Source organism: Syngnathus scovelli, chromosome 3 (assembly GCF_024217435.2).
Source record: "Syngnathus scovelli strain Florida chromosome 3, RoL_Ssco_1.2, whole genome shotgun sequence".
Classification (NCBI taxonomy): domain Eukaryota; kingdom Metazoa; phylum Chordata; class Actinopteri; order Syngnathiformes; family Syngnathidae; genus Syngnathus; species Syngnathus scovelli.
In genome coordinates this window covers 4789668-4802245 of record NC_090849.1, presented here as the reverse complement: position 1 = coordinate 4802245, position 12578 = coordinate 4789668, and the positions used below count along the sequence as shown (strand labels likewise).

Here is a 12578-nt window from a genome sequence, read left to right as displayed (position 1 = left end):
CAAGCAATGGATGTCTCTCAACTTCCTTCGTCTTAACCCAGATAAAACTGAGATGTTGATAATTGGTCCTACTCGTTATCAACACTTATTTAAGGAAACCACTATAACCGTACTATCACTCAGAGTGATACTGTAACTAATCTCAGGGTAATATTTGACCAAACGCTCTCCTTTCAAAAACACATTAAGAATGTAACCAGAATTGCGTTTTTTCACCTTCGTAATATTGCTAAGATTCGTCCAATCCTCTCGACCGGGGATGCGGAAACTATTATACATGCGTTCGTCACGTCGCGCCTGGACTACTGTAATGTATAATTCTCTGGTCTTCCTAAGTCCCTCATGAAAAGTCTACAGTTAGTACAAAATGCTGCTGCGAGGCTGCTCTCACGGACAAGAAAATTTGATCACATTACCCCAATATTAGCCAACTTACATTGGCTCCCAGTCCATTTAAGACGTGACTTCAAGGTTCTTCTACTAACCTATAAATCACTGCATGGCTTAGCGCCTTCATATCTCGTCGACGTAGTCGTTCCTTATGTTCCGTCTCGTAACCTTCGTTCGCAAAACCCTAGTCTTTTAGTTACACCGAGGGCCAACAAAATGTCTGCAGGTTCTAGAGCAGGTATGGGCAAACTACGGCCCGCGGGCCACATCCGGCCCACGGGACCGTTTAATCCGGCCTGCCAACCCTAAATAAATTGTATTATTAATTTTTTTTTTTTTTCGGTCATTTTGCCTGCAATGACTGCGTTTCCCCAGTAGATGGGGAACCACTCGCCTGCGCATTTACTACGGGAAGCCGTGTCAGAAAGCTCGGTGCACACTCACAAGTGCGTGCACGTACTCAGTAGTACGGAAATGGCGCACTCGCGCTCTATTTGTCTCAGGGCCGAATTTAGAGCGTGGGCTGTGACGACAGCATTCTTGTAATTTGCGCGCCGAGCTTTCGGATACAGTTTTACGCTAAAGGCACGCACGCACAAACCTTCCCCTGCCCTGGAATCCTTCCATTAAAATGAGTCGCCCAAGGAAAAGCAAGGTGGACACTGAGTGCCGAGTGTTTAAAAAGAGTGGCCAATTTGGCTCGACGTACGCGACGTGACGTTCAGCCACATGAACATCAACATCAACCCGTCACAGATATAGGTAAACGGACCAACACCTCGGATCTCTCCTAAGAATTGCCACAACAAATTTTACTCCAGACTATGACACACTAGCAAAAAAATGGAGACCAACAACACTGTTCCCACTGAAAATGAAGGGGAGGCTTTCAAGTTTGTTGTAAAAAAATGCATTTTGAATATGATCTGTACAAATAGCAGGGATTGAAACTAGCGACCATTCTCATTTTCAAACAATGCAGGATGCTCAAGGACATTGATGCACCACCTGTTTGTGACTAATCTTAACCTGTAAAGTTCTTAAGGCTTACTTTAAGGAAGTGTTTCCCATTTCCTCACCTCTGTTACCAGGTGTTTGTGAGTTAAAACTCTGCTCTGATTTTCAGATACCCCTCACCGTGTTGCCGTTTTGATTACTTTATTTGGATGTATGCTTTCACCGATTCTTCAAGATGATATATTTGGTCAGAATGTTTGCCGTTTGATGTGATCTCATAAAATAAACATCTTTCATTAATCTGACCTGCAGGCACTGAAGTGATGGAGACTGTTATTCATAATAACAGTGTCATATTTTATGAGAATCACTGATAGCAGTTTTTTAGGGATGTTTTTTTTTTTTAATGTTGTTAATCAATGCATTTGTTTTCAAAAAACTTTTTTTGAATATCCATGCGTTACTACCTACTAAAGGCCCAAATCTTTTATGCAATGACCTTTACAGGTCGTTTATATTACTTCACATAAACACTACATCCAACTGCTCCTGGTTCGGCCCCCCGGTCAAAAAGTTTGCCCACCCCTGTTCTAGAGCATTCTCTATTCGGGCTCCAGAGCTTTGGAATTCCCTACCAATGGATATTAGAACTACTACCTCAGTAGAAACATTTAAGACAAGTTTAAAGACACATTTCTATGAGATGGCCTTTAAGTAACTTGTAGTGGCCGATTCGGCCGGAGTTTGTTTTGTTCTCTCTGCCCACCCCCTCCCTGGCTGGGGAGGGGGTTAGGTGGCGCAAAAACTGATAGCGGCTAGCTGGATTCTCGGGGACCAATTCAAGATGAGGAAACTGCAGCTCAACCTCCTTGAAGACACTGCCAGGACAATCGAGGGCATCTCCGACATCTATTTTTTCATTGATTTTCATATTATGTATTACTTGTGCCCTCTCTGCATCCATTACAACCTGGTGATCCTTAAAGGGGGATCCTTCCATCTGTGGTCCCTTCTCAAGTTTTCTCATTTTCCCCTGGCAGGGTTTTTTGAGTTTTTCCTTGCCCTTTTGGGAGCTTAAGATCAGGGGATGCTTTGAGAATAATTGTCAATTTTTGTCTATGTGAAGCCCTTTGAGACTGTTTGTGATTTTGGGCTATACAAATAAACTTGACTTGACTTGACTTGGTTTGGTCTGAAAGCACTCCCATTGGCAGATAAGAGTGTGAGAGATCAACTGATTGCCACTGTTGCAATTCAAGTGGAAAACATTCCGCCAAAAGAGCGCGATGAAAAATGAAAATAAATGACTGATTAAGAACTTTCAAAGATCTGGACACTTCCCTACTGATGATCACAAAACTGAAGCTAAATTGGTTGTCAGATTGGAAGAATTGACTGCTGTTATGTGTTTGTGCGTGATGTCTGTGAAATTTTAATGTCAGTCTGTTGTCGTCCTAATATGTGTTTGTTCTGATGAGTGGGTGTGTATATGAGTGTGTGTGAGTGAGATGTGTGTTCTATGGAAGAAATCAGTAATGGAGAATGTTCAGGAGGCTGTTGAGCGATAATAGGGAAATTGAGAAGTGGACGATGGTGTGTTTAAGTTGGTTAGAGAAACTAAGATGAGCAAGGTGTGGCAGTAGAGAAAATAAGACGTGAGTAGCAGAAAGTGACTAGAACAGTGGCTTGATAGGACGAGAATAAGCGACAACAAATGTTGTGTAGAAGACAGCGAAAGATGTCGAATGTGAACATGACGAAGGGCGCAACAGCAAATTGGCCTGCCCTTTGAGAGTGGGAGACTGCTGAGTGTGCATGCGCTCCTCCCCAGGCGTGTGGCCTGGTCTCTGCGCGTGGTCGTATGCTGTGCGCGCGCGGGTGGGGGCTGGCGGCATGATCGCTACAGGGGTGGCCAACCTGTGACGTATCAATGTTGCAAGGCCGGGCCCTCTCTCGCTTGGGCGGGGCTGTGGCTGCGCGCGGGGTCGGGATGTGCCCGCTTCGGGGGCCGTGTGCGATGGCGAGTGAGACTAAGACAGGATGATGAGAGAATGAATGATGACGGGCAAATAATTCATACACAACATTGACTATTGAAACCGCCGCCCAGAGAGATGAACGTTTAACTGCTTGCCAACAGGTGTGAAAGAAGCATACTTGGACTAATCATTGCAATACTATGTGTAACTGTGGGCCTAACGAACGCCCACATGATATATATTTTTATATAATGCGATACAATAATAATTTCCAAAAGACGGTTAGATAGGCTTTTGCAACAGTAATATATGAGAGGAAGGGAGGAATCAGATAAGAGCTACAGCTCCGGCTGGGAGTTCAAGGAATTTTCTGGAGCTAGACAATGAGCTGAGTTGGAGCAAGGGGGGTCTGCTCGTGAATTGCAGCACACATCCAATTGATCTATCTATCCTATTGATATCTGGAAATATTAGGCAGTCAAGAGTTGAAAAGAACAAATTAATACTACATTTGGAACACAGACGCAAGATGAGTTAATTGACTAGAAAAACGTCAGCTACAATGTAGCTTGAAAACAGAATGAGTTTGCAGGACTTACAGTATGCAAAAGAGATCAATGTCACTAGGGGAATTTGATAAACAGAAGTTATTTGGGAATGAATGGCAACTAAATTTGTAGACAATCTTATGAGTTTGGTGTCCCAGTCTGTCTCTCCCGTGCCCTGGAACTCGCTCCCAAGACTCCACCTGGAGCCTTGACCAACAAGATAACGTCCCTGGCTTTGAGCGTTGCAAGAACAAAGAAAGACTGTTTTTGTGCTTGGGGGGAGGCAAGCACTGTGTTCCGGAAGAAAAACATCATCCTCAGAGATGGGTACAGCTGTTGAGAGGTGGAGGAGCTCACAAGATGAAAATGGACATTTTGGAAAATTGACTCAATCAAGAGTGTTGGACAGGTTGGCTCTGAGACGACTAAAGAAGAACTTGAGACAGTGAGGTGCTGCGAAAGACACGTGAAACATGAAGTGTCCAACAACCGAACTGGACTCCTTGCTGAAGCGTTACCAAACTTGGTGGGGCTTGGGTCAAAGTGGATGGAAGCTTGTTTGGCACTGAGTTTGACATAACGGAGGAGTTTTGATAAAATGGGAATTATGTGTGGCATAGATTTGGATAATACAGATAGTATACTAAAACAGTAGGAAACAAGCAGTGGGATCAGATATTTTGGCTCGTCCAACTTAAAAGGAGTTGAAATTTAGCCAATGAAAATTTTTAGATTGGGAATAAGACAAGCGGCTCGGTGGTGCACTGGGTAGCACGTCCGCCTCACAGTTAGGAGGGTGCGGGTTCGATTCCACCTCCGGCCCTCCCTGTGTGGAGTTTGCATGTTCTCCCCGGGCCCGTGTGGGTTTTCTCCGGGCACTCCGGTTTCCTCCCACATCCCAAAGACATGCTTGGTAGGCCGATTGAAGACTCCAAATTGTCCCTAGGTGTGAGTGCGAGTGGTTGTTTGTCTCTGTGTGCCCTGCGATTGGCTGGCAACCGGTTTAGGGTGTCCCCCGCCTACTGCCCGATAACGGCTGGGATAGGCTCCAGCACACCCGCGACCCCCGTGGGGACTAAGCGGTTCAGAAAATGGATGGATGGATGGATGGATGGATGGATGGATGGATGGATGGATGGATGGATGGATGGATGGATGGATGGATGGATGGATGGATGGATGGATGGATGGATGGATGGATGGATGGGAATAAGACATTTGGACCCAATTGAATTCAGTCAAAAGGGGGCTAGGTTGCTCAATGTCCCTAATCAATACAATAGTTATTAGTTAATTACACCTCAGTGGAAATTATGTTGTCAGAGAGTTGTGTCCATTAAGTTAAAAGTGCCGTAAGAACTGTTGACCTTTAATTATGCATAAAAGCGACAGTTAAAAACATGCCAAAGTAAAACATCAGACAGGAATTAGTCTGACTATTTGTTTTTAGTTTTTGATGAGAATAATTGATTTTGAATCCAAATTGTCCCTAAGTGTGAGTGCGAGTGCAAATGGTTGTTTGTCTCTGTATGCCCTGCGATTGGCTGGAACCGGTTCAGGGTGTCCCCCACCTACTGCCCGATGATGGCTGGGATAGGCTCCAGCACACCCGCGACCCCCGTGGGGACTGAGCGGTTCGGAAAATGGATGGATGGATGGATATTAATATGAAATAATTCGAAGTGGCCATGGTACTGTTAATGTTATGAACCTGTAGACGTGACACAAACTATTACTTTCTGAAAGATATTGTAAATGACAAGAGCAAAATTCACTTCTTTTAAGTTTTAATAATAACAGACAACTTTGCATTACTTATAACTCCTGTTTAAAATGTTCATGAGGTCAAAATAATTTTAAAGTCATGTAAATTTAAGGTATTTCATACAGTTTGTTGCACTTTATCAAATCTGGCCCTCCTTGCACAACGTTTGGACACCCCTGGTATAGGGGGTTGGCTCGGATGGTTATGGTTTTTTCGCCCCCAGGTGTCGGTCAGAACACAGGAGGGAAGACATGGTTCAGTTTTGATTGCTTTACTGAATTATTGGCAAAAAAAGTAACAGGCACTGTGGCTCATAGGGGCATACAGGCAAACTGGCAAAAATATTTTGTGTGAAGCGTGTGAAGGGTGTGTGTGGTTTGTGGGGTGTGTATGTGTGGTTCTTCAACAGACAGAACGTTAACGCTCAACTTTTTATGTCACACAACACTCGTAGACAGCACACATTACATAACTAACTGCGCGTAACGGTTCCGCTATACTAAATAACCATACATGAAATACTCTCTGCAACACACCAAACATACCTCATCGAGACAACAAAATACATTTGCTGGCGTGCTGCTGCGTAACGGCTACAAGTACGATGCGAGGAGCGCGCCGGAGCTGTCAATCAAACGGCGCGCACACGAAGCAAACCGCGATCGGACAAACTGCACAACAGTGGACAGTAGTAACAATGAAATGTAGTATATACTCACTATGTGTGAAAGATGCACACGATCACAGCAACATACTCAGTCGATACCAGCAACCTTTAATTTACCGCTGCGCACAAGTGAATGGGTATAATGTCTAGACCCTGAATGTAAGACGACCCCCACTTATTTCAATGCAAAAAACACCGTCTCATATTCGGGCCAATACGGTACTACATGTATAGCACATGGTGTTTATGACGAATGTGTAGAAATCTGAAAACAGATGAGAAAAAATTCCAAGAAGAGAATATAGGATTATTTTGTAGCATTAAAATTCTATTTTTTCCCCCATTTCTTCAATGTGATATAGTTTTCAATTGGCTATGAGAACAGATTTGTGTCATAATTATTCACACAAATATTGTACATCCACGAATTTTACATTTTTAAGGTCGACAAATGCATCTGTGATTTTCTCGTGTTTTCAAATCCACAAATACATGTGTAATTTTCATACAATTCTCCACAAAAATATGCGGAATGTTCCTTTTATTGTTGTGTGTGCATTTATCATGACTTCCATCCATCCGTCCATCTTTTGTACTGCTTGTCCCCACGGGGGTCGCGGGCGTGCTGGAGCCTATCCCAGCTGTCATCGGGCAGTAGGCGGGTGCCACCCTGAACTGGTTGCCAGCCAATCGCAGGGCACACAAAGACGATCAACCATCCACACTCGCACTCACACCTACTATGGGCGATTTGGAGTGCTCAATCGGCCTACGAGAAACGGGAGATGGCTCGTCCCCGTTCAAAAGGAGACAGCAACACTGCCTTTTAACAAATGAAGATCTGAGACCCATCTGTACGTGTGCATCTGTGTGAGTCTAACATGAATGCACATTTCTGCTGATCCACAAACGCACAGTCAGTAATTCAAGCACATAATTGAATATTTACAAATGATAAAGTCATGATAAATGCACATACAACAATAAAAAGCGCATGTGAAAATCGCCCATATAATTTTAGTAACCACATCTGAAAATCACGAATATATTCATGGATCTGAAAAACGTGAAAATCACAAACACGTGGATCTGAAAAACACGTGAAAATAGCGGAAGTATTTGTGTGAATAATTTTGACACAAATCTCTCCCCAAACGTTGCAGTTACTTAAATGTTCAATTGCCCCACTGTTTTAAATACAAAATTTTAGTACAGGCTAGATCAATCAATGGTCCTTGTCTGTCTGCTACAGTTCGCCGAAACAACTGCACACCACGAATATAGCTCAATAATTTGGTAGGCGTTCGCAAATGATAAATTAGGTGTCGTGTCATGGAGTTAGCAAACAGCTGATTGAACAAGCGAAAAAGAGCAAGTTAGAAAAAGCATCCTTGAGCGTGCTAAAACAAATAGATTTTTGTTTCTGTTAAATTGAGATTATCCTTATGAAGGAAATATTTTTTAAACTTACCTTTCAATGCTCTATATCCGAATCACAACGACGTCGTGAAAAATGATACCTGTTCTTTGTACCTGGGGGAAAATAAGGTTTCAAGGCGTGTGCTCGTGACTCTTGCTCCTCCTTAATGCTACTGGACTAACCTGTTCGTCCCTCTCTCATCGACACAACAGCACACTGCTTTCATGAAAGCATAAGTACGTACTTATGCTTGCATTTCACCAGTAGCTCTCATTTCTGAGTGTGCTTGGTACTTATGTTTGCATTTCACTAGTGGCTTTATCATTTCTGATTTTGTTTTGTTTTTTGACCAAAACATTTCCCTAAAACTGTAATTAAATGTTATATTAAAACAAGAACAACAAAATGCAACATCGTCATTATCATTTCCAACATCTTATTTGGCATAAAAAAAATAAACTAACTACCTAAATAAACTAACTCAGCTGTGTCTCTTTCAGAACCAGTTATTAAGGCTCTTACTATCAGGCCTGCCCCCCCCCCCCCAACAAATCCAACCAACAAAACAAAAATATGAACTATATGTAGTGGGTGTGTGTAATTTATTGGTGTACCCGGTGTGAACGATGAAACCTGTAGAGCACATGAACAACATAAATCAACAAACCATATCTTAATCAGTTATCGTGGACGCTAAAGACTTTCTCAATGTCGCTCTCTTTGTTGAATTCCTCCAGTCAAGGAACGCCGGAGGTTCCTCCCACACCGGGTGGCCTGTTAGGCCGGGTGTCCCCCGAGATTGCCCACCGCAGAATAGATATTCCTAATAAGGCCATCATGCCAGCAACAAAAATACAAACATGCCTGACACTACACCTATGTAATTAGTCAGTTATGGTCGCCATTAAGATGACTATTATTGCTTTTCTTTCATTAAAATCAACTCAGTAATAACATCTTTCTATGGGTAAAAATTCCCTGAGCAATTTTCTTCAGTTTGTTCGCTTATTCTCATTGAAACTGATACATATAAATAATTCAAACTCCCATCCATCCATCCATCCATCCATCCATCCATCCATCCATCCATCCATCCATCCATCCATCCATCCATCCATCCATCCATCCATCCATTTTCTGTACCACTTGTCACGGGCGTGCTGGAGCCTATCCCAGCGGCCATCGGGCAGTAGGCGGGGGACACCCTGAACCGGTTGCCAGCCAATCGCAGGGCACACAGAGACGAACAATCATCTGCACTTGCACTCACACCTATGGGAAAATTGGAGTGCTCAATCAGCCTACCATGCATGTTTTTGGGAAGTGGGAGCAAACCGAAGTGCCTGGAGAAAACCTACGCTGGCATGGGGAGAACATGCAAACTCCACACAGGGAAGGCCGGAGCTGGAATCGATCCCACACCCTCCGAACTGTGAGGCGGACGCTCTACCGAGCCGTCTCTTAGCCTGTTATTCCTTGTCAAATCTTCAACCAATGTATTGTGGCATCACAAGAAGGCAGGTGGTAGAGGGCTGCTACATCCCTGACAAGATGGTTGCCGCAGGGGAATGCTGATGGTGTAGTGGTACACTCGCCTGTCTTGTGTGCAAGCACCATGAGTTCGATTCCCACATATGACGGTGTGCATGTGTGTGACTTAAAAAAAAGAAAAAAAAGATGGTCGCTGCATACACTACACTTCCCAGAAGACGTCACTGCTCTGACAGGTGTAGGTGGTTAGGTCCCTTGATTAAGGCAGCGGATAGGAGATCAGAGAGACAGAGGTCAGATAGCAGGAGGTGCTGGAGGTGGAGGAGCTGAACAGCCACTGCCAGAATGAAGCCATCAACAAGGAAAGTGATTTAAGGAAAGAAAGAAAGACAGACATGTTTTGTTCGGTATTTGTTTGCGTCCTGGGGGAGTCACAGGCTCCTCCTTCTCCTATGGGAGTGGTTTCAGCTGGACTAAAATGGGACTTCGCGTGGAAGAATGAACGGCCTGCATTTGATGTGTGACTCTCGCTTTTTTTTTTTTTTCCCCCATTCCTTCAGCCTTACTTGCCTGGGTTACCTCACAGTATGCTTTTACTTGCCAATGAATATTTAGTAATTTATTCAGTTTTTCTTTTTTTATTAGAATAATAATAAAAAAGAAATACTTAAGGCAAGTTTTTTCCACAAAGGAGTTGAAGTTTACCCACTTGGGGCTGGTATGGGGTGCAGTCTGTTGTGCAACTTTGCATGAAGCATCACCGAACACAATACTGTTTTAAAAAAAATCTGTCCTTTTTTTCCATTTCAGGTATTGTAATCTTGTTGTGCAACCTGGGCTGCAGAGAAACGGCACATTTTCACTGCTGTTATTGTGCGTCAACGATACTCTAAAGCAGTGGTCCCCAACCTTTTTTGCGCCACGGTTACGCGTCAGAAATATTTTTGCGGACCGGCCTTTATATAAATAAATAATAAATTTATATAAATAAATACTACATGTATAATGAATGTATAAATACGATGAAATAAAATGTTATGACTGGCATAAAAATAAGTATAAACGACATAAAAATAAAACTCACCATTACGTTGAATTGGTGGGAGCACTGAGCTCGTTTCTCAGAAACGTGCCGGCCCCATCCAGGCGTAATCAGAAACAATGACAACCGAAGTGGTTAAGGTTTTCTGTTAATGCAAGATGCTTGGTCTCCATGTGCCGAAGCAGTTTTAAAGGCTTCATTGCCTCGTTAGCTAGCCTGTTGCCACATATGCCGAGCGCGCTTGGCGCCTCAGAGTCACCTGTGGCGATAAATCCGTATTTTAAATACGACTCCAGAAATGTTCTTTTAAACGCAGCTTTTCTTTTCTTAGAAGTGGTAGCCTCTTCTTCTTCAGTCTCCTCATTGGGCTTTTTTCCCTTTCCGAAGCTTTCCAAACTTCTCTGTTTCTTGCTCAGTTTTGCTTGCCTCGCAGGCTAGACTGGGGTGACATGTCATGTGACCGAGACGAGCGTCTTGTGTCAAGGGACACAGCGACTTTTTAAAATATTTTTTATATATTTTTCAAAATAAACTCTTACTCATTTTTGCGGACTCGACTCGGAAAACATATCACGTGACTGAGACGAGCGTCTTGACCAGAATGAATTGATCGTCGCTAAAAAAAAAAAAACATTAAAAAAAAGTTTTTCTTTTCCTGTGCGGCTTGGCGGCCCGGTACCAAGTGACCCACGGACAGGGGGTTGGGGACCCCTGCTCTAAAGAATGGCTTTCACAAAACATCTATATTAATGTAGGAAGAAGTGACCACCACCTTCCCCATCAGCAGCAGCACAGACAGCACCTCCACCTGCACCAGCAGCACAAGTAGCACTTCCTTCACCAGCAGCACGGATGCTACCAGCAGCACAGACAGTACCTCCACCAGCACCAGGATCACAGACTGCACCTCCTCCATCACCAGCAGCACAGGCAATAGCCCAACCTGCACCAGTAGAACAGATGGCACCTCCACCTGCAACCGCAGCACGGACAGCACCTCTACCAGCACCAGCAGCACAGACAGCACCTTCTCCATCATCACCCGACCTCTGTCTGTCACGCGCCGGTGTCATCCAGCCACGCCCCACCAATCACTGGGATCATTCTCACCTGTCGCGTGCTCATTGGGAGCATTATAATAGTGCGGCAAGCGCTACAGCCCGCGTCAGTTTCTCTCGTGATGTCTCCGTGTACACCGGTCCACGTAAGCTTGACTCCCCGTTTCTTTACGATTCGGTCCTTCTCCTGTCTGTCCAGTGCTACCTTGTCAGTCCGCAGTGGCTCACCTCGGATATCACCCGTCTGCCACGTCCAGTCCTCGCCAGTGAGAAGTCCAACCGCCAGCTCCTTCCCCTACCCACACCCGACGAGCGCAGCCTCGCCCGTTTGCCGCTTCAGCCCTCCACCGTTCCCCTCTCCCTCCACAATAAAGTCTGCTTCGCTTTGCATTTGGCTGTACTGTCCAATCTCGCACACTGACAGTAATACTTGGCTCTGTAGCACTGATAGTCAACATGACTGTGTTTCCATGTAGCCTCTCCATTTGGTTTCATTTAGTGTTTACTCATTGTTTTTTAAGTTATGTTATTTTTTTTGTTTATTGCTCTGTTTAGTTGATGTCATCAATGTAAAATAAAATTATCAATATTGATGTTTATATTAAACATTCATTTATTTATCTTCAATGGTACTAAAGGGAAATGTGCTTTCGGCAGTTTGCAAACATATTTTTAAGGTTGTGTTAAACTTATAATCATATTAATATAATATCTAGTATTGGAGTGCTTGTGTGGATTGGTGGGTGGCGAAGAATGTGGAGGCAAACTGCATGAACTTGTTTTCTTCGAAGTGTTGTGGAATAGGCCCAGACAGGGAGTACCGGACTAGAACACCTCAAGGTCGGTGAGAAACGAGAACAACATCACGTCCAGGTGGTCGGGCTTCGCGGGAAAAACCCAACCGCCTGACCTCAGCAATAACACCAACACGGGGAGGAGATGGCCATCGACCAATCATCTCACAATGTTTTGCATGCTTTAATATTCATATTGTGTTTCTTCAAAACTGGGCAACCCGGAAGAATGTGTCGTCTTTTGGTGGTCACAAAAACGCACGAGTTTTAGTGTGAGGGACCCGGGACCCAGGCCTGTATTAGTGCGCTTTGTCAGGAATAAACAATTGGTAAATTTGGTCTGATTGATCTACTGGTCTTCTCTTTGACAGAACGAACTCGCAAAATTGTTAGGTGCGCCAGTGTGTGGATTGGGACATAGCAACTCATGTGTTAAGTGTTGATCGCAATTTGGAGTCAGATCAATA

General features: G+C 43.9%; 1 protein-coding gene and 1 long non-coding RNA gene across 5 annotated transcripts in view; one reads left to right on the top strand and one right to left on the bottom strand.

Moving 5' to 3' along the window:
• oclnb (occludin b) overlaps positions 1 to 7932 on the bottom strand; it is a 56581-nt gene extending 48649 nt beyond the window's left edge. Inside the window, exon 1 of one of the 4 annotated variants that reach the window (XM_049762370.1) lies at positions 7778 to 7932. The gene's annotated coding sequence lies outside the window, so the exon portion shown is untranslated. Of the gene's footprint in view, positions 1 to 3264; positions 3377 to 7777 lie in introns of those variants that run through there. The other 3 variants (XM_049762366.2, XM_049762369.2, XM_049762367.2) reach the window with 3 other exon arrangements.
• A 1260-nt stretch (positions 7933 to 9192) lies between these two features.
• On the top strand, positions 9193 to 12450 carry LOC137840191 (uncharacterized). The gene is made up of 2 exons (XR_011086677.1): positions 9193 to 9735; positions 11015 to 12450. It is a non-coding gene; the product is annotated as an uncharacterized lncRNA (long non-coding RNA).
• Positions 12451 to 12578: the final 128 nt, after the last annotated feature.